The sequence below is a fragment of the Vidua chalybeata genome, chromosome Z (assembly GCF_026979565.1).
Source record: "Vidua chalybeata isolate OUT-0048 chromosome Z, bVidCha1 merged haplotype, whole genome shotgun sequence".
Taxonomy (NCBI): Eukaryota; Metazoa; Chordata; class Aves; order Passeriformes; family Viduidae; genus Vidua; species Vidua chalybeata.
In genome coordinates, this window is record NC_071570.1 from 74,811,885 (window position 1) to 74,831,944 (window position 20,060).

At 41.9% G+C, this 20,060-nt stretch overlaps 1 long non-coding RNA gene across 1 annotated transcript; it reads right to left on the reverse strand.

Moving 5' to 3' along the window:
• Positions 1–352: 352 nt before the first annotated feature.
• LOC128782122 (uncharacterized) lies at positions 353–8,586 on the reverse strand. The gene is made up of 4 exons (XR_008428654.1): positions 8,541–8,586; positions 8,192–8,412; positions 4,787–4,988; positions 353–906 (listed from the first exon to the last, which is right to left on the reverse strand). It is a non-coding gene; the product is annotated as an uncharacterized LOC128782122 (long non-coding RNA).
• Between the last annotated feature and the right edge of the window lie 11,474 nt (positions 8,587–20,060).

The following is a 20,060-nucleotide window of genomic DNA, read 5'->3' on the forward strand; positions in this document are numbered from 1 at the left end:
GACTTGCTGGTCCATGAGTTTCCTGTGTTGTTTTCCTGTGAAACTTTTTGTGGGCTGGGGGAAGCACTCCAGACCTCACATCAGGGGGTTTTGACTAAGGAGGTTTTGACTAAGGATCGGGAGGTTTTTGGCCAAGGCTGATCTTCCATGTAGGTGTTGGAAATGTCAGTGTTTCGAGCCACAGGGAGGGGTTTATACACTAAAAATGGTCTACTAATGGCATATTGTTACCACAGCTTTGGAGCAGAGAAATAGGTGCTCTGTTTTTTCCATCTGTAGGGGTTTTGTCATTCCTGGTCAGACTTGCTCATCAGTGGATCCTCTGGACATAGAGAATAGAAAACACTGGAGATGACATGTTTGCTATTTATTTATATATTTGTTGGGTAGCTTTCTCCTTTAAGTCAAAATATGGGACTAAAAGTGAGAGGGAAATTGTCTCTATGTGTGTGCACGTGCACAAGTGAGTCGTCTATGCAGGCAGGAACTTGATTTCCTCCTCAGGTGGAAATCAGGTTTTTTTTTAACATTGAAAAGAACCCCAATTCATCTCACAAAGTAATTTTTTTTTTTTTTTAATGGAGGCAGGAATTTCACTTAACCCTAGGAATTATTTTAACCACCAAAATGCAAAACTACTTGTTCTGAGCTTCCTAAAAGAATTAGGAATGTTCATAAGTCTCACGGGTGTCAGGTAAATTGCTGATATCTCACAGGAACTCTCTTCTCCTCAGGAATTGGCATAAAAGTCACTTGATATAAGCTCAGTCGTAGAAATTCTGTGATTACAGTGATTCCTGCCAAGTTATACAGGCTTATTTTTTCCTTGATGTGAGATTTTGGAGGGAGGGAATCATCTTCTCATTCTCGGGTTGGAGAGTACTCAACTCAGAAGTGTTCTTGCTTCTGGCACCACCATTGCACAAAATAAAGCAATAAAATAGTTTCAAATAATAAACCAAATAATAAAATAAATATTACAATAAAAAGCATTTTAAAATGTTTTATAATTCCATAATAAAAATGCAATGAGACTATCCCTTTGATGTGCGTTTTGCTATGACGAGATATAAACAAAAAATAGATATCTGTACAAAATTAATACTAATGCCTTCCAACCCACAAAATTAAACAAGATGCTAGCTCCAAACTTTTTTTTTTCTTTTTTTTTTTTTTTCACAGACCACAGCGATTAATTTTGAAATCAGTTGTGTTTGGATAAAACTTTGTGTTCTTAGAAAGGCTTTCCTAAGTCCTGGCATCTTTAGTGGAACAGAAATCCATGCCAGCATGACAATATTAATAAAGTCCATTAAAAACAGCCAAAACTTGTTATTCATCATAAACATAAATGTCTAGAGGCAGAAGGGTAGATCTCAATTAGAAAAAGGAGAAGTTTAAATGGTTTTTTACATAAAATTTTATCATTTATGTTAAGAATTTAGAATTAGTGTGTTCACATTGGATTTGAATTTAGAATTAGTGTATTCACATTGGATTTTGTTGCTGGCTACTGATTTTTTAGGCTATGTGGCTCAAATAAGGAGCTTTTCACTCGTTTAGAAAGAAAAAAAATCCTGCTAGTTTCAATAAGATAAATACTTTTTTAAATCCAATAGAAACTAGAGAAGTGAGGAATAGATGTTGTGAGTCCAAATTTGTGTGTCTCTTCTATTCATCCCCTGTGCAGCCAACTGACCATTCAGAGCACCAAAGATTACCTTTTGTGTCAAAAAAAGTATTGTGAAGGGACATATTTTGGCTGCTCATGAAAGAGGTTTTATGGGAAGCAGTAAGGCATTTCATGCTGGTGCCCCTCTTTTTTTATGTGCACTCGGCTTCCATTTTTCCTTTAATATTGCTAATTATTCCTCATGCTGGATGTGTGAACTGCATTTGCAGTTGTTCAGGTCCTTTGAGTGTGTGACTTTACAGACCTACACTGGAATTATTTCACATTTTCCCTTGCATCAGCAATTTTGTGCTGGGTTTTGAAATCCTTGGATGCTTTTATTAGACTCCTTTTTTTTTTTTTTTTTTTTTTTCCTGTGTAAGCCAGATCCTTTAAACAAGATTAGTCAAGGCTGAGCCTGTGCCACAGGCTTCCAGTGCCAGTGCATGGGGATGTCTGGTGGCAGAGTTGGTTCTCATACACATTTCCACAGCTGTTTTCCACCCAGGAGTATGAACTTGTGAGCCTTGCATTTCATCTCATATCTCCACTTTTTATGTACTGTTTTAAAGGACTATGTATCAAGAAACTCCCTTCTTACATCAAGATAATCTCCGAATGCATTATTTCTCTCACTTTTAGGTCAGTGGCTACCATCAGTTCTGAGCAATCAATGCTCAATAGATCTCAATTAGAAAAAGGAGCAATCAATGCTCAGAACAAGACAGTTTAATTTTAAACCTTCCTTAATGCATCTGGCAGGAGGTGCTGGATAATTTGCACTCAGAAATTCAGGCACATCATAAAAGCATGAGAAAGCATCACATAAGCCTGGTGAGGGAAAAACCTCTCTCCTTGAGTTGTTCACCAGTTAAGGGTTCTCTAACTGTGGAAAATCAGAAAAATCAGAGTAGGTGGTGTTGGGCAAAGAAAAGTGGCTGTGGATTTCCATGCAGACACACACCTGAGGCCTTCACAAGTCATGGGCGTGGCAGACAGGAATTAATTTGGCGTATTTGGTAGCTGAGGTCCATCTGACTGTGCTGGTGGTGACTCCAGGGGGAAGAGGATGCCTGTTGAATTTAGGGAAATCCCAAGAAGATGCCTGCTGAATTTGGACAAAGCCTGAAAACACCTTTTGGTGTGGTGAAATCTCTGGCCAGGTCGCAGAGAACCAGATGCAGAGACTCTTGTGGATGCTGTTGCAAGAGGAATTGCATCCCAAAACAATAGCTGCTTTAGGCATTATTAAGTGTGAGGAGAAATCTTGTGGCTTCCTGGCTTCCAGGACAGTGACACTGCTGTCAGTCTATTTGCCATAGCGAATGTCATGCTAAGCTGCATCTCCACACCCATTTTCTGAGGGCACCCAATTCCATTCACTGAAAACCCACAGTCCTGCCTAAACCAGCGGCCTCTTCTTCCTCTGTGGTCACAGGGAAGAGAGATCCCCTTCTGATGACTGATTCATCCTGTCCTCAGCCAGGATGGGTGTGAAAAACCCCCTCTGGAGGTGTCTGCCTCTCTTCACTTCCAGCTCCCAGCCAGTGCAGCTCAGCCCTGCGTCCTCCCCTGCCATGCCAGCAGTGTCATATGGGAATCACAGAATTATTAAGGGTGGAAAAGTCCTCTGAGACCATTGAGTCCGACTGTTCCCCCCAGTGCTGTCAAGCCCACCACTAACCCACGTCCCCAGGTGTCACATCCACAAGCCTTTTGAACACTTCCAGGGCTGGTGACTCCACCACTGCCCTGGGGCAGCCCATTCCAATGCTTTCCAGCCCTTTCAGTGAAAAAAAAACCCATCCAATCTAAACCTCCCCTGGTGGAACTTGAGGCTGTTTCCTCTTGTGCTATCACTTGATGCCTAGGTGAAAAGATTGACTGGAAACCGTAAGGAGAGATGACCCAATGCACGTGATAAGAGCTCAGGGAGAAAAGTTTTCTCTCACCACCCTTCTCATCCCCAGAAACGTCCCTGAAAATGTCACCGTGATCAAGGCACCTTCCCTGGATTCCAGCTGCAAGGAAGGCTAGGAGAAACTGAATTTCTTCTGTGGTATCAAAACTGGACTCAGTCCCAGCACGGCCCTGTGTGTCCCCCTGCACATCCTTCTGCCACTGCCACTGTGTGGCACATGGAAGCTGCTGCCTGCCCTCACCCCGCAGCAGAGCTCACCACAGAAAAATACTTTGGGCCAGCAAACTGGGTGCAGTCAACCCTCGCTGACGCCAATTATCCCAAACCTGAACGATCGCTAATTACATGAAAAATCACAATATTCTGCAGGAGCACACTATGAAAACTTGAGAAAATCACTCAGCAAGCTTAAAGGGATGTTTAAAAGCCTCTCATTTGCTAGCAAAGAGAGGGTGCAATTAATTCAAAGGCTTGTCAAACTGCAGGCTAGCTTCAGGCTTAGTCTGAAGACAGCTTGTTCACTGGCAAGGCTTTTTGGACTGCTTTAAACAAATATGTTTTGTTTCCCACTGGCTTTCCTAGATGGAGAATTCAGAAATAATAATAATAATAATAATAATAATAATAATAATAATAATAATAATAATAATAATAATAATAATAGAAGACACATTTTTAAGCAGTCTGGCATGCAGAGATGGGACCCATACTAAAACATTGCTCAGTATTTGCACTGGGGCACATTGCATAAGTGGAGTGAAGATCCAGGTATTTCAGCCCCCAAGTTTCAGTGGTGTAAGTCAGACTCATTCTCTTAGTTTAATTTAAGTGCCATGAGAAACTTCAAGGGAGGGTGTTGTGAGCCACTATTTAAGGAGCTGTTTTAATCTGTGTTTCCAAGACATTCTTTATCCTAGCCTGGTCTCATGCAGAGATAAAACCACTGAATTGCTAAGTACAAATATTTGTGGGCTTTCAAGATTCTTTGCTCCAAACCTAATAGAAGAGGGAGCTGAGCTATGAGTTTGCAAGATTTTACTGTTCCTTTCTTTTTATTTTTTTCATCCCCAAAAATGTAAAGACTCGTCTGTAAGCATCTACCCAATAGATAATGCTTCTGAAAAGCAGATCTGCGTGGGTTGTGCAGAAAAAAAAATATTCCTGGCAAATTCTGGGAGTTGAGTTCCACTCACCTGTGCACAGAGCTCTCTTGCTGCTTCGAAAGAGCAGCTCAATGTGTTCATTTTGGTGATGTTTTGCTGCTTTCTGCAGAAGTCAGCTTCCATGCGCTGAAATGCATGGCATTTAAATTCTTCCCTGTGCTGCTCAGCTCTGCTGCCAGCGTCAGGTGTCCACAGGTTCAGGATGAAGTTTGGGCCACACTCAGTTTTCTTCCTGTGAACAGACAGTGAAAGGACATGGAGGAAGGGAGTTAAACTAAAAGAGAAGAGATTTAGGCTGGATGTTAGGATGAAGTTCTTCACTCAGAGGCTGGTGAGGCCCTGGCACAGGGTGCCCAGAGCAGCTGTGGCTGCCCCTGGATCCCTGGTGGTGTCCAAGGCCAGGCTGGACAGGGCTTGGAGCAACCTGGGATGATGCAAAATGTCCCTGCCCATGGCAGGTGGTGGAATGAGACAGACTTTAAGGTCCCTCCCATCCCAAATCTGTCTGGAATTCTCTGATTCTTGTGGTATGCTGGAATCCGAAATGCGGGGAACTTCACAGAGCTTTGGGCCTGTGAGCCAAAGCTTAGAATTAAAAACAGGGCTTGATCTGAGACCTTGGAAAAGGTTTCCAAACTCAGGTGCTGGAAGGGAGAATGTGGATTTGTAGTTTAAAGCAGAGACACGTTAAACTAAGTAAAGGAAAGGTTAGAGTTTTAGAAAAAAATAAAAGTAGTTACAAAGGTAAACAAGAAGTTTAGACTGCAGTGCTGTAGGTTTGTGTGTCATAACATGATTGGCTAACAAAGCTCACACTGCAGCATGAGTCCTTAAGGTGAAATATTTAAGGATTGGGTCCAAAACATAAATATCCTTGTTGGCAGTGTTTTATTGGCCAATAAATCCTTAAAATATCTTGTAACTAGAGATCTTTTGACCTTCTGAGCCATGCAGTGAAGATGTGAGCTGAACTCACCCTTCCTGTCTATGTCAAACATTTAAAAAAGTAAATTGCACCATCTAAAAGAACTCATCTAACTCATTCAAAACTCCTTCAAAATTCCCGCAGTGGTATTTCTCTGCTAACAATGATTTGGTGAGACCATGTGTCACTCTGGGAGGCTGAATTTCTGGACACACCCAATGCATGGAGAAAGTAACGAGTGTAAAAATAATTTATATAATAAAAGGAAAATCCAGCAGGTTTCTTGAGTGCCACCGGTCTGGTTCCCCACACCCCTCTGAGAACAGCTCCATGGTGTCTGTTCAGAGGAGGTCCACAAGACCATCCTTGACAAGGCAACACCCACTTCCTAACACACTCACCACCCTGACAGCACCCACTGCTGCAGGACCATCTGCCAACTTAAACTTCTCAGAAACAAGCTCTGATCTTTTCCTCCCCGTCCCTTCCTTGATTTCCAGCATCATCACGGGTGACTCCTCCACCTTCCCATCAGAAGTTCATAACCTGAGCACTGCTGTCAGCGCACACTCTGCAGATCCTACCCTCCAGATTCAGAATATCTGAAGATTTAATCCTTCCTGCCTACACCTTATTTAGGACTGTATCATTCCTGGGAATGATATTCTTGCTGCTGATCATGGCCTGGTCCTCCAGCAGCAGCAGCATCCTTTACATCCTCCTCCTCTTCCTCCTCTTCAGCAGACATGAATGCTGTGGCAGGCACATTCTTCTCTCTCGCAGGATTTTTTTTCATAGAGGAGCACAGAGGAAAGAAAGAGAAAACAATTTCTATTTCTGCTCCTTGTTTTTCCCATGTGGAATGTGTTTGGAGAATTGTTTACCTGGGGTGATTGCTTGGTTGGATTCTGGTGAGGATTGTTTGAGCCTGATGGCCAATCAAATCTACCTGTGTTTAAACTCTCAAGAGAGGATCATGAGTTGTGAGTTAGTTAGAAAAGTAGGTTTGTAGTTTTAGTATCTCCTTTAAATAGTATATTAATGTATTATAGCATAGTTATAATAAAGAAATCATTCAGCCTTCTGAGCTGGAGTCAGACATCAGCATTTCTTCCCACCGGGTTCACCTGCTTTTACAATAGAGAGCCTTTTTGCATCCATCGTGCCTGACATCTCGTCACACAGAAAGCAGGAAGGAGCTGTTCAAGTTGTAAGTCAGACTCATAACACTCAGGAAAAAAAAAAAAAAAAAAAAAAAAAACGACATGACTGTCTCAGAAAGCATGAAATTAATCCCCCACCTTCTCCGTGGTTTGGCCCTCACAGTCATGGAGAACTCAGGCTAAATCCTTTAAAGTGTGCCTTACAGGGCACTTTGCAGCAGCTGGATGCTTCAAGGTTTTGCTCACCCTTTGATTAATTTAGAAAGCTTTTTTTTTAATTTTACTTCTCTAATATTACCAACCACAAGAAGATGTGTGCAACGTACAAGCGAGCGGCCTGACGCGCTAAGAACTTGTTAAACTGCAGATTTTGGATCTTCTTAGATTAAACAGTTTGCTAGAGCGTAGAATCACAGATCCAGAGTCACAAAATGGTTTGAGCTGGGAGGGACCTTAAAGTCTGTCTCATCCCACCCCTGCCACGGCAGGGACACCTCCCACTGTCCCAGGTGCTCCAGCCTGGCCTTGGGCACTGCCAGGGATCCAGGGGCAGCCCCAGCTGTGCCAGGGCCTGCCCACCCTGCCAGGGAACAATTCCTACCTGCTGGATCAGTCCGTGTCTCACAAATGAGACAGGACCCTGACTGGTTGCAGATTTAGGATTTATTATCTGTCTGTATCATACAAGCCAAAAGCAAGAGACACAGGGAAATAACAACGTCCATGCAAACACAGACCAGAGACAGGATGGCAGCCCATGCAAAGCCTTTTTCTACATATTCTCTGAACCAACAGCACAAAAGCAAAGGTGAAGTCATTATACTCTAACCAATTAGAAAAGGACCCACGTGGGTTTAACATTAGCAAAAGGACTTCTGTGAACCTCAAACAATACGCAATAATTCATTATTTGAGATGGAAACTTCTTCTATCTTTGCAAAGCATGTATCTAGGACTTCTTACATCTTGAGTCAATAAGTTCTTGCTCTTTCTTGTTCCTTATGATAAATATAAATGCATTCACTTGGTTCTTAACTTCCTAGCTTCCCATGAGAAGGTTTTGAGATTTCCCAGCTTTTCTTAGCTTTATGTCTACTTTCTGGGGCCTTTTTGCACTTTCTAATGTCTTTTCCCTTTTTAGATTCCTACATTCCTAATTCCCAGTATCCCAGCCAGCCCTGCCCTGTGGCAGTGGGAAGCCATTCCCTGTGTCCTGCCCCTCCATCCCTTGTCCCCAGTCCCTCTCCAGCTCTCCTAGATCCCCGTTTTTAGCCCTTTTCCTGAGTTTTCCCCAGAGCCTTCTCTCCCCCACGCTGGACATTCCCAGCTCCCCCAGCCTTTCCTCACCACGGCCAACGCGAAAATTAAAACCAATGGGTGCCGTCAGCGCTTCCCTCATTTTCTTTGTGAAGGATTAACAGCAGCCGCTTTATGTGTTCCCGAGGAGCTCCCAGGCCTCTGGGAAGGTTTGAGAGGAGTTTCTTTTCCTTATTCCTGCCTGCGTTTCCCCCCGCAAGCACACAGGATCACGTTGCAGGGGGTTTGCGGCCTTGGCTGGGCGTCCGGGCCTGGAAACAGATGAGTTAATTAATTCCCCACAGCTTCTCATGACATCTCGGTAATTAATGCCCCAGATCTCGCTCCATCTCCCCTCTGAGGAGCGCAGCTCTCATTTAATTGCCTCAATAATGCATACTCAAAACGAGTGCTGGCCTAATTGTCCCTGGATGAAAGTCGGTGAGAAACCATACAGGCCGCAACGCTGAGTAAGAGCCCAAAAAGCACAATAAAGCACAAGCTTGTAACTCTTTGTTACTCTCTAATACCGTCAAAGCAACAAATTTACTTTTTTCAGGCATTCAAGAAACAAATTAAAGATAAAAATCTCGCTACACCCTCTGTTTCCTCACCCCCTCAGCTATACAAAATAAGACCTTGAGGCGGGTTTTATGGAATCACAAGATGATTAAGGTTGGAAAAAATATGTTTCTTTAGTGTAACAGCTTCCACAGGAAGGGATAAAGTTTCAAAGCACAGTGTGATGCTTGAGCTGTGCTACTGCAGTTTGTGGGGCAGAACTGTCATTCAAAGGTTTTTAATAAAACTTTTAAAGGGCAAAAGTCCTGAGTGAGGTGAGTTACCAGAGATTTGATACCTGCAGAAATGGTGGTGCTCTATCAATAACCTCCAGCCGCTGTGCCAAGGCTGCAGGTAAAGAATGCACCCATGGAGATCACACTGTAAATGAAAACCCTGCGAACACCAAAGATTACAGGCAATTTTTCAATATTCAGTAGGATTAAATGTTGTTCAAAATGTACTCGGCATCCCTGGTTCTAAACATCACCACAGCTCAAACATTCACCGCCTTTCTCTCTCTCTCTCCGATCAATGGGTGCATTAGGGTTATAAAATCACTTATTTCTAGCTGTCTTAGTTTGCTCAAACAAGTAATGTTTCCATAATTTCTGTGCTACAAAGAGTTATCTCTGGACTGGCATCTCTCTCTGCCATCAATTCTACACAAAATAGGGACCCTGGACCATTACTTTTGCATTTGTGGGCAGAAATCTACATTAAAACTCCTAATCTCTAATGCAAGATCAGACTAAGGGCCATGGTCAACTGCTTACCAAGGCTTTTAACCAAGTAAAAGAATTTTTTAAATATCTTTTTCCTAACAGCACACGTGAATGTTTCACTTTGAAATACTTTTTTGCTTGCTTGCTTTTTGGAGACAAGAGTAGGTTCAATTAAATATTAATTAAACTGCTCTTTAAGCTAAAACAAATTTTGATTTTTTCCTTTGCACTTAAAAAATTCAAATATATCCAGGCCAACTGTATCTAGCCTTATACTCCCCCCACCTCCCCCCGCCCAAAAAAAAAAAAAAAAAAATAAAGAAATTGTGTTTTCAGCTTCTCAGCCCTTCTGTAGAGATGAATCTCAACCATTGTTACACTTCTTCACAGCAAAATCCAGCCTTGGTTGCAGTCCCATCTCACAACCCACATTTATAGTGACACTTCAGTACATACTCAGAGTTATTCAAGATTTGACCCCTTCAAATCCTTACGTGGATGATGTAGCTCGTTTCAACAGATGCTGAATCACGGAAATGCAGAGAGTTTGGCTGTGCTGCTCCAAACCCACAACTGTGAACAAGTGCAGGCGACAGGAAAGCCCAAATTCAGGCCAAAATACAACCCATGATGCAGATTCTGGCGTTGACTCACTGCACACCTGAGGAATCTTCTGAAATTGTGAAACAACATCCCCAAACTGCCATGGGACAGCAGCTTTGGGTGTTACTACAGACCAGAAATCAAACTTTCTTAAACTGCCTTAATTTAAAACGTCTCATAATAATCTCTATCCCAACAGGTTTGCTGTAAGTTTGGTGGGTTTTTTTTTCCCTTTTCAAACTGCTTGAAAATCTCATTTCTCCCCATATAATACATTTGAAATAAATCTGCTAAAAGGTAAGCTTTTATTAACATGACCTTGGTAACTTTTCAAGGAACTCTGCGCATAACATTTAACAAGAAACCAAAACCACTTGGCCAAGCAGTCTTTTAAAAACGGGCTAAAACTCATGAATTAGATTTGTTGGTAATTCAAACAGCAGAAATATTATCCTGTCTGCAGTCTGTTATGAGACATTGCATATGCTCTGCTGGGAGTCAGATGAATTTAAAGAACAGGGCTTGTAACTTCATTTACTTCAAAATGCAGTTCATGCAGAGTACACATGTAATGTGCACTTACTGTGATGTTTAAGTGCTAGAAATGAGCTGTTGCTGTGACTTGGAGATGTATGAGGGGGTCCTCGCCCCGTCCAAAATGAGGATTTTGGCAGACTTTTCTTTTTGCAGTTGTTTCTACATGTGCTGGGAGCCATATAGGAATCTGAAGTTTTCTCAATCCACATTATTCCAGTACTTTACAACAGAAAATAATTTGTATCTATAGGGAGTTCTTATAGGGAATTGACTTATCAGAGAAAGCTCTAAAAGAAAAAAAAAAAGGAAAAATTGTCCACATTTTATTTGGAGGTAACTCTTCCACGGTCATGCCATTTTCTTTAAAAAATCCCTTACTCAGGAGAAAACCCCAGTGAGGAATTCCAAGCAATATACAAACACCAAAACTTTGCTCCCTAAATATTAACATCTTGATGAGAGCAAGAAGATGCTGAGCAACATGGGCAGAAGAAAATGGATGTTTTTATTTCTGAATGTTGTATTTATCTTATGTTTGAGGATATATTTGACTTCAACTCCATAATGGCCTATCTCTAGACTAAATTTATCCCAATATCAGATCACCACCTCATCAAAGAATTGCAGTTGGAAGGGGATTTTTTAAAGAAAATGGCATGACCATGGAAGAGTTCCCTCCAAATAAAGTGTGGACAGTTTTCTCCTTTTTTTTTTCTTTTAGAGCTTTCTCTGATAAATCAATTCCCTATAAGAAGTTCCTATAGATACAAATTATTTTCTATTGTAAAGTACTGGAATAACGTGGATTGAGAAAACTTCAGATTCCTATATTGCAAATTTGTTAATGAAGATATTCCCGGCAACAATTATAGAATTTTAAAAAGACAAAAAATTTAAAAGTACTGATGAAATATTTGTTCATCTTAGACATGAAAACAATTATGATTTTGCTTTTGGTTTCATTAAAATTTCAAAGAAAAATTTCATTTTTTCATGGGAAAAAAATGGTGGAAGTATCTTAATCTCAAGTCAGCTCTCAAACTTTAAGGGACAAAACAAATTGAATTTTTAATATCTTAGCAAGTAGGAGGTATTGTAAAGTTGTGTACATTGGAAAAATACTGCTGCACAGTATCTTGCTACCTGCACATGACCTTGGAAAATAAGGGAAGTTCCCCTTAAGAAAAAGAAGAGAGATTTTACAAAACTACTGCCTTTTTATCTATATTGGAACTATGTTTTTTGGTCTTTATGCTATTATTCTTATTATAGAGGGAGGGGTTGGGGGGGACAGTGTTATCTTTTTTAATTAGTTACCTGGTAGCAGATTATTTAGATAATCTCAATTATCTACAATGTTGTTTAGACTTCAATTATAGACAATGGACAAATAAATAAGATTTGTCCATTCTGAAGCTGTCCAAAATTAATTTGAAAGCTTTTTATTTAAAAGCTTTATTTAGATACACCACCCATTTGCTGCCTCTCTCCCCTGAGGCACAGCAAGAGCTCCATCTCCCTTTTATCTGTCACGTGCTGCTGCCCTGGGTGGGAGCAAGGACACTGCTGAGGGGTTCTGCACTCAGACCCTCCAATAAATCAGGAGAAATTCCAGTGCTGCCATTTGAGAGGCGTCTCCAGTCAGAACCCAGCAAGGCACTGTGGTATTCACATGCCCTCTGAACACAGAGAGAGACTTCACTTTCTCAGGATTTCTCCTGAGAGAAGCAGAGAAAAGAGAATCAAACCAATTCTTACCTCATTCGCTGCTCCTGTTTGTGCCCATGTGGAATGTGGTGTGGAGATTGTTTACCCAAGGTGATTTGCTTGATTGGATTCTGGTGATGGTGTTTTGGATTCGTGGACCAACTGGATCCACGTGTGTTTGTCGGGACTCCCAGCAGGTAGTCACAAGTTTTTTTCTATTTAGTGATATAGCAGTTAGTGGTAGTTCTTGTTAGTGTAATATAGTGTGATAAAGTTATAGTATAATAAAGTAATTAATTAGCCTTCTGAAATCATTGGAGTCAGAGCTCATTCTTCCCAGGCGTTGGGGGTCACTTTTACTACAAGGCACAAGTGGAGCTGGGGGAATTCTGTCACACAGCACAAGGTGAAATAAATGCAGCTGGATCCTGAGGCAGCTTGAGCTCTCTGGAGAGGGTGGAAACAGAGACCTGAAGGTTGCAATTGTTCCAGCAATCCTGGCAAAGTTCTCATTTGAGCTAAACTGTTCACAGTGCACGGTAGCAAGCTGCAGACATTGCAGATCCCTCAAGATCTCCCTCAAAATAAAATTCCACAGCAAACACAAGACACGTGTTTCCCAATCGCTCCAATGCGCTTCAGTCTGGAACGTTCTACAGTTTTGCTCTTTTTTTTAATACTCAAAAAAATTCACTGGGAAACTCCTGCAGTCTTCCCTTGCTTCATTCTCCAGCCAGCTCAGTCATTACCCAACTGAGAATTAAGTCTACCAGAAAGAGGTACAGTTGTCAGTCTACAGAAGACAGGTAAAATTATACCTCTCTTGACACTATGCAGAAAGTTAATATTTCATTTAATACATTTAATATTCAATATTTCATCTGGAGAGCAGCCTGTCCTCTTGTCCCCTGGAAAATGTTTGTGGTGTTGCACAAACCACAGGTCTGTGATAGACCCCCAGTATTGCTGGCATAAAACAAAGGAATTAATACCTTGAGAAAGAATTATTACCCTAAATTTTTCCATGTAATATATATATTTCGTGTTTCAATGCATCACTTTTCACAGGAAATTCCAGACAAGGAGAAGGAATAGTTATGAGAGAAATAGATGCTATTCTGCAAAGGCACGGCCTTGGCAGTAGAGAGCTTTTCAGTAACATCTCTAAAGAACGAATTCAAGTGTGGCAGAACAAGCCATCAGAAGAGAAAAAAAAAAAAAAAAACAGTTTTGAATAGAGGCAAAATTATCCCAATTTGCTGAGATGAGAGAACACTCAGACGATTTGGAAAAGCTACAGTTATACACCAATGTGGCAGGTGAAAGAGATAAAAAACTGTAGGTACTGTAAGAAATAATGTCTTAAACACCAGGAAAAATACTTACTACTTACTTACACACTTACACACTACTTACTACTTACTTGCACACCAGGAAACACTACTTTTAAATTCATTAAAAATAATCTGGTGACGCCATGGCAAGATCTGTGCAAATATCTTTTGAAATGTGCAGGGACAGATGTGGGGTTTTAAGGATACCTAAAGCACATGCACATAAAATCATACAAAAGGGATTATGGAGTAACTCAGTAGACCAGCGGAGAACTCATCTGCAACACTGCCTACTGCAAAAAACTTAAGAGAAGGGTCTCAAAAGAATGTCATAAAAACGTGGAAAGGGCTCCATAAGAGGAGAAACTGGCAATATCTGGCACATTTATTTCAGAGAGGGTACTCAGGGAGATAACTGATGGACACACTTCAAGAGGGTGTTGCCTGAAAAAGCAGCTGCCTTGTGTTTTCTCAAAATAATTGTGAAACCATAGACTGTTCAATGACCTGGCAGCAATTAATTAAAGGCTTTAATGCTTCATTTTATACAATATAATAATAAAGCTGTGAAATTTATTGTCACCCGGCAGTACTGCGGCCCGAAACGTACCACAGGTTCAAAATGCGTACAACTTCCTGCATGTAATTGCCTGATAAAAAAAAATGAAAAAAAAAATGATATAAAGAGCAGCAAAGCCACTCCTAGTGAGACTAATTCTCCTCGGAATCACAGCCACTCTTGGAACATTTTTAACTGGTCGCACAGCTAATTGTACATCCCTACATTTATCATGTAACCACCCAAGGTTAGACAGTTACTTATGAACCCAGCTGAGCCCATTATAACATTCCAGGACAAATATGATATCTTTACTATACGTTAGCATGAATAAGATAATGAAAACATCTTGCTTTCTAAATTAAAATTAAAGATAACCAGTAATGATGTTGCACACTCACCACAGAGAGCGAGTAATTTATAATGAGGAGGAAAGGAGTTCAAGTAATAAAATTGTTAGATTAATCAATTTATCTTCATTTTGTGTGTATGGATCCTAAACCACACAGATTTTAAAATCTAAAATTATATGATAAATTATAATTAGCTGTGGGGGATAGTTCTGTTGTTTGCATTTTGGGTGGGTTTTTTTTAATATTGAACTGAAGATGTTTCACTAGCATTCTGTTTGATTCTTTGGAAAACCAGCAGCAAAAACCAAGACAAATTTCTTTCACTAGTCATGCACGTATCTGCACTTGCTGAGTAGTTAAAAATTATTCTGAAAGTACATTTCTTCGATTTGGCTGTGGAAAACTCTTCTTATACATTCAAAAGCTACCTTACACAAACCTTCCCACAAAATAATTTCCAATTTGTGGCGATTGCTTGGCACATTCAGCAGAAAAGCCGAGCAAACGGGCGGCGCCGTGCGTCCTCAATGAAAATCCATTTTTCGCCAGAAGACTCCCAAGAAAATGTTGCAGCATTCACCCACCCACGAGGTATTGAGCTGTCACCCAAACTGCATAATTGCAGTAATTCGTGTCCCAGGGACCTCCCACCGGGAAATGCATCTCTCCATACTAATGAAGCCCAGCACAAAGTGCAGCTCGGGCATGTTTGCATGTTAATGGGGCTTTGTGCACGAGGCTGTTTATTCAGCACGCCGGGAACGCTGAAAAGAAGGTGTTAACAGAAACCTCTAGCCGGAATTAGACAGGGTTAATTAGGACATATGGAATGGGATCTGAGTAACAAGAGGTATTAGAATTAACCCTGTTTATCCAGCTGCAGCGGGACAAGGGAGGGGGTGGGGGAAATCCCTCCTTTGACCCACATAAAGGGCTTTTCTGCCGTGGGATTTAGGGGCAGTGTTTTCCCACTGGCACAGCTCCACCCGTGGCTGGGGACTTGGCGTGGAGGAGGTGATGTGGATCCATCGGTTCGTCCTTTTTTCTGACTCCTCCCAAAACCTGTGAGAGAATCGAAGCGCGGGAATGATCATGTGAAAGTGAAAGGTGAAATAATCCATAGAGGTAGCAGCAAGATCTTTTTGGCAAAATAATATGAGTTTCAGGCCAAATCTATAAATATGTGCCCTGACCTGCGCATTATAGAGGCATTTTTTGATGTTAAAGCACTTGAGGAGACCTTGAGGAAAATCGGGGACTCTAGTTAGAAGCCTTCATCCATGCCTGGGTCTTCCAGGATTTTTAGAAGATAATTGAAGGGTTGTAATGATCAACCTAATGTCAGAGTGAGAGGAAAAGGCAAAATAATATTAACAAAATGATGCCTGAGTCTTAGCAGCACAGTTTGATAATTCTATAATGGTATTTTCAGACTCTGTGCTATAACTTTGTTTCAGGACAGGATGCAAAAATAGCTTTTTCTTCCCTTTTAAGTAGACCATACTCGGTGACTCTTTTCTTATTTAACAGTTTTTCCTAAGAATGTTAAATATATTGCTCTTTGCTGAGTTCTTGGGACAATGACTTCACCCAAGGTTCACAGAAGGAATAGCTGACCAGTATTTCCACTAGCTCACTTCTCAGATGTTTCTGCCCTCTTTGCTCACAGATCGGTAATTGATTGCTACAATCAAGGCAAGAGCAGAGCATTTGGTTACTCCCTAGGCTGGTATTTCATACTTGCATTTCGGACCTTGAAAAGGCTTCTTTTTTTTTTTTCCCATGCCCTAAAGCTTGTTTCTTTTAGTATTCTACCAGCTGATTTAAGAAATACTATAGTTCTTCCCTATAAACTTTATTTCTATTCCTACGTCTTCCTACCCACAACAAAACTGTTACTACCATATTTCAAAGCAGATTTTAAAATTGGATGTTCAGTTCCTGTTTCTTGCAGAAGACTGATGTTTTCCTTATCACATCTGGAAAGGCTTTCTTTAAAAAAAAAAAAAACCACAGGTTTTATTCTCCCTTGTCTTTTTATTCTGGTGTGTGCCAGTAAATGTGTAGCTCATTCAGTGTAAGCAGAACTACATTTGACTGATTGACAAGAAGCCCCTGCTTGCTCAGAGCAATGTGTCTGTCATCCTGGAGGAAGCAAAATGACAGAAATGACAGCCAGCATGTAGGACGAGGATATCAAGAGAGATGCTGTGTTCCTTGATCGTAATGCTATTAAAATGGAAAAGAAAAAGAAGAAAAAGATTGAACTCAAACATCCAACAGTCACAAACATCTCTATTTCCAGCACAGAAGCAATTGTTGCACTGATCCCTTAAAAAAAAATAATAAAATTGTGCAATGCAACAACAAACTCCTGTTAGGAATGGACAAATGCAGGAACACCTTGCTCCCAATTCTGTGTTGTACAAAGGGCTCAGGGCTTTGTGGTGTAATGCAAGGACTGGCCATGGTGCCCTCTGTGGGAAAGACTAATATTATTCCTGCATGGAATATTCTCTGGGCTCAGGCCTGTTGAAACGTACTGGGTTGGACCAACAGGTATCACATTTGCACTGCAGAAATGGACATAACAGAGAATTATTAACATGCTAATATTGGGTCTATTATGTCAGCATGGAGAATCAGTGGCTAAAATGTGGAAAATAAAGTTTTTGGTTGATTTTTTTTGTTTGTTTGTTTTGTTGTTTTTTTTTTTTTTTTTTTTTAAACTGCCTGTGTTTAATGATGGGTGGGATGAAAGAGGCAAAAAAGGGATGTAATATTTAAAAGGGCTCAGCCAGGGTCCTGATGTTCTAGGCTACCTAGAACAAGTCTCGGTTCTAGACTTCTAGACTTTTTAGCCTTTTCTTAGACAAGTCTAAGAAAATAAAAGTGGGTGTTTATTAAAGGCCTTCACAAGGTACATCTTGGGCAGTCAGAAGTCTCAGAGGCTGCACCCAAGGTGGACAATGCTCACGAGTTTTTCCCACAGTTATAAGTTTGGTCCATTTGCATTTCAGGGGTTCATCCTCCCATTCCAGCTCCAGGTGATGAAGTCATTCACCCCCAGTTTGCTCCCCACCCCAATTCACTTTTGTTTATACTTTTGGGGCCTGAGGCTGTTGGGTGTCCTTGAGTTTCAGGCCCAGAGGAATTGTTTTGTCTGTCCAAAGGGTGAAGACAGCAACTGACACTGTGTGTGGAGCTTAGAGTTATACCCTACAGGACTTGAAGAACGTAAAAGCTGAAATCCTGAGGCATCGCTCTGCTGTAGGCACTGCAGCTGGTGCAGAGCAGGCCACGATGGGGTCTGGTAGTCTTCCTCCAGCACAGCTCTACCTGCCAGCCACTGCTCACACGGCGACTCCTGCAGAGCCACCAGGAGCCCCGCTCATTTTGGAAAAACTTCTGCTCTCCCAGGAACCAGAGGCATCTGTCCTATGCTCCCCGTGGTGGTGGGCGCCTCAGCAGCAGGACAAAGGAGGCTTTTTTGCCCCAGGTATGATGCCACAAAAAAAGAAAACCTGTTCCCATCCCTCCCTCTGTGAGGAGAGTACATTTGATCTAACCAGCACAGCACCAGCAAAACCCACTCAAGGCTTTTGCAACCCTGAGGCGTGTGGCTACTTGAAGACCAGGAGTTTTGGCAACATTTGTGGGGGGCTCATAACTGCAGGATGGAGGTGATTTATGGGCAGCACTGGCGGTTGTCTGGGTTGCTTGCCGTGACACAGACCAGTTGCATTCGTGATAGATTGAGGTCATGGAGGGGGAGTGGAAGAGGTCCTGTCATATATCCTTCATCAGGTTTTCATTTGTCTGTGAGTTAGGGTTGTGGTAGCAGTGGGAAAAGGGTCTCATCTGAGTGTTTATTTTTCTAGCCTGAAGGGCTCTGTTCCTCAAACATGCTTGTGTTTGATACCTGAAAGGGAGACATCAGCATGAGGGATTTGTGACTCGACTCCCTGACCTGTGCTGCCAGTCAAATTTCAAAAGCAAAATCAAGAGCTTGGGAGCTTAAAAAAAAAAAAAAAAATACAAGTAAAAAACCTAGACAGAGCAGCACAGGTCTTTGAAGAGCCACACAGACCAGCCTTTGAGCATGGTGTGCCCACCACATGTGTGCCCCATGCAGATGCTGGGTCAGTGTGCTCTGCTCTGTGGTGCAAAAACACCCAGAAAACCCCTAAAGAACAGATCCATGTTGCACCTCCACAGAAAATGCCTATAGTACTACTCAGGGTTTGCAAAATCGGGCCCTTCACTCGTTTCTGGTGGATGGAGCATTTAATTCACTACTCTGCCTCAAACTCACACACAAATAAGTACAAATAGTCAGTCAAAGATCTTGGTTGCAAAATTATGCCCAAAACTCTGCACTCCTATTTCTAAAGTGCCACTTCCTGCAGTGACAACTAAATACTTTTTATTATCTAAAGAGCATTTTTTTTCAAAACAGATAGCCTCCAAAGCTTTAAACTCATTCTGCTGCTTTATCTTCTGCATCAGGTCTGCCATCCCGGACATGCACGAATCAAGTGGGAGGATGGTGCTTTCACCTCTGTATTCCCTAAACCAGCCTGGGAAACCCAAATAAATTTAGGAAGCATGGAAATGGTGCGCAATCACCAGAGGCTCCAGCACCACAGCCCAGGAGCTGGAAAGAAGCCCTGGATGCAAAACTGGGGTTTGGTATTTCAGACAACTCCTAGTGAGGGTGCGCAGAGCCGTGTGTGTGGTGAACTCTGTGCAATGCCCATGTGAGACCCCTCTGGTGGCACCAACGGCTGGAGAATAACCATTAAAACATCAGCCTGTGCCTAACATCTATCCATGTGGCTTTGCTCCTCCTTGGGCTTCCCCCAGGATAATGAGGGACTAATTAAAACCAGTCCCTTTTCCACACAGCTCTAATACGCTCCTCACAGCCCAGGTGTGTTTCGCTCTTATTAATGACTTCATATTAATTAAGACTGAGAAGAGGGAAGGGGGTGATCTCTCATTAGCAGCAGGAACGAGGTGGTGAAGCTGCCACACCCCCGCACTGGTGCTACCCTGAGCTTTCTGCAGAAGTAGAGGGGTTTTCCCCCAAGGACCTCACAGACTGCGCCCATCCCTTCAGCACTAGTGACCAACAGCCCCCAAAAACCTCCCCGAGAGCCTGCAGCCCCTCAAAAGCAGGAGGTCTGCCCCAGTTTGCACAGGGGCAAAGCCAGAGCATCTCTGCTGAATGCTCAGCCTCAGCTGTGCCGTGTCACCTCTCTACACACCAGCCCAGGGATTTCATTCTGCTACCTAATTAGGCAGCCAGGGAAATTTGAACGCCAAAGCAGCCAGGTGTAAATAGGAATCCTTCAGTTACTGAGGGAGATAATAAGGCCTGGACCTTCTCTCATTTGTACTTTATCAGATAAATGAAAAGCGGGGGGGTGGGAAAAGACACACAGTTTAAACATATGCTTCCAATTTTCTCAGAACTAGTAAATGGAAAATACTGCTCTGCCGTTTACCATTTTCATATTTATCCTGCAGTATATAGGG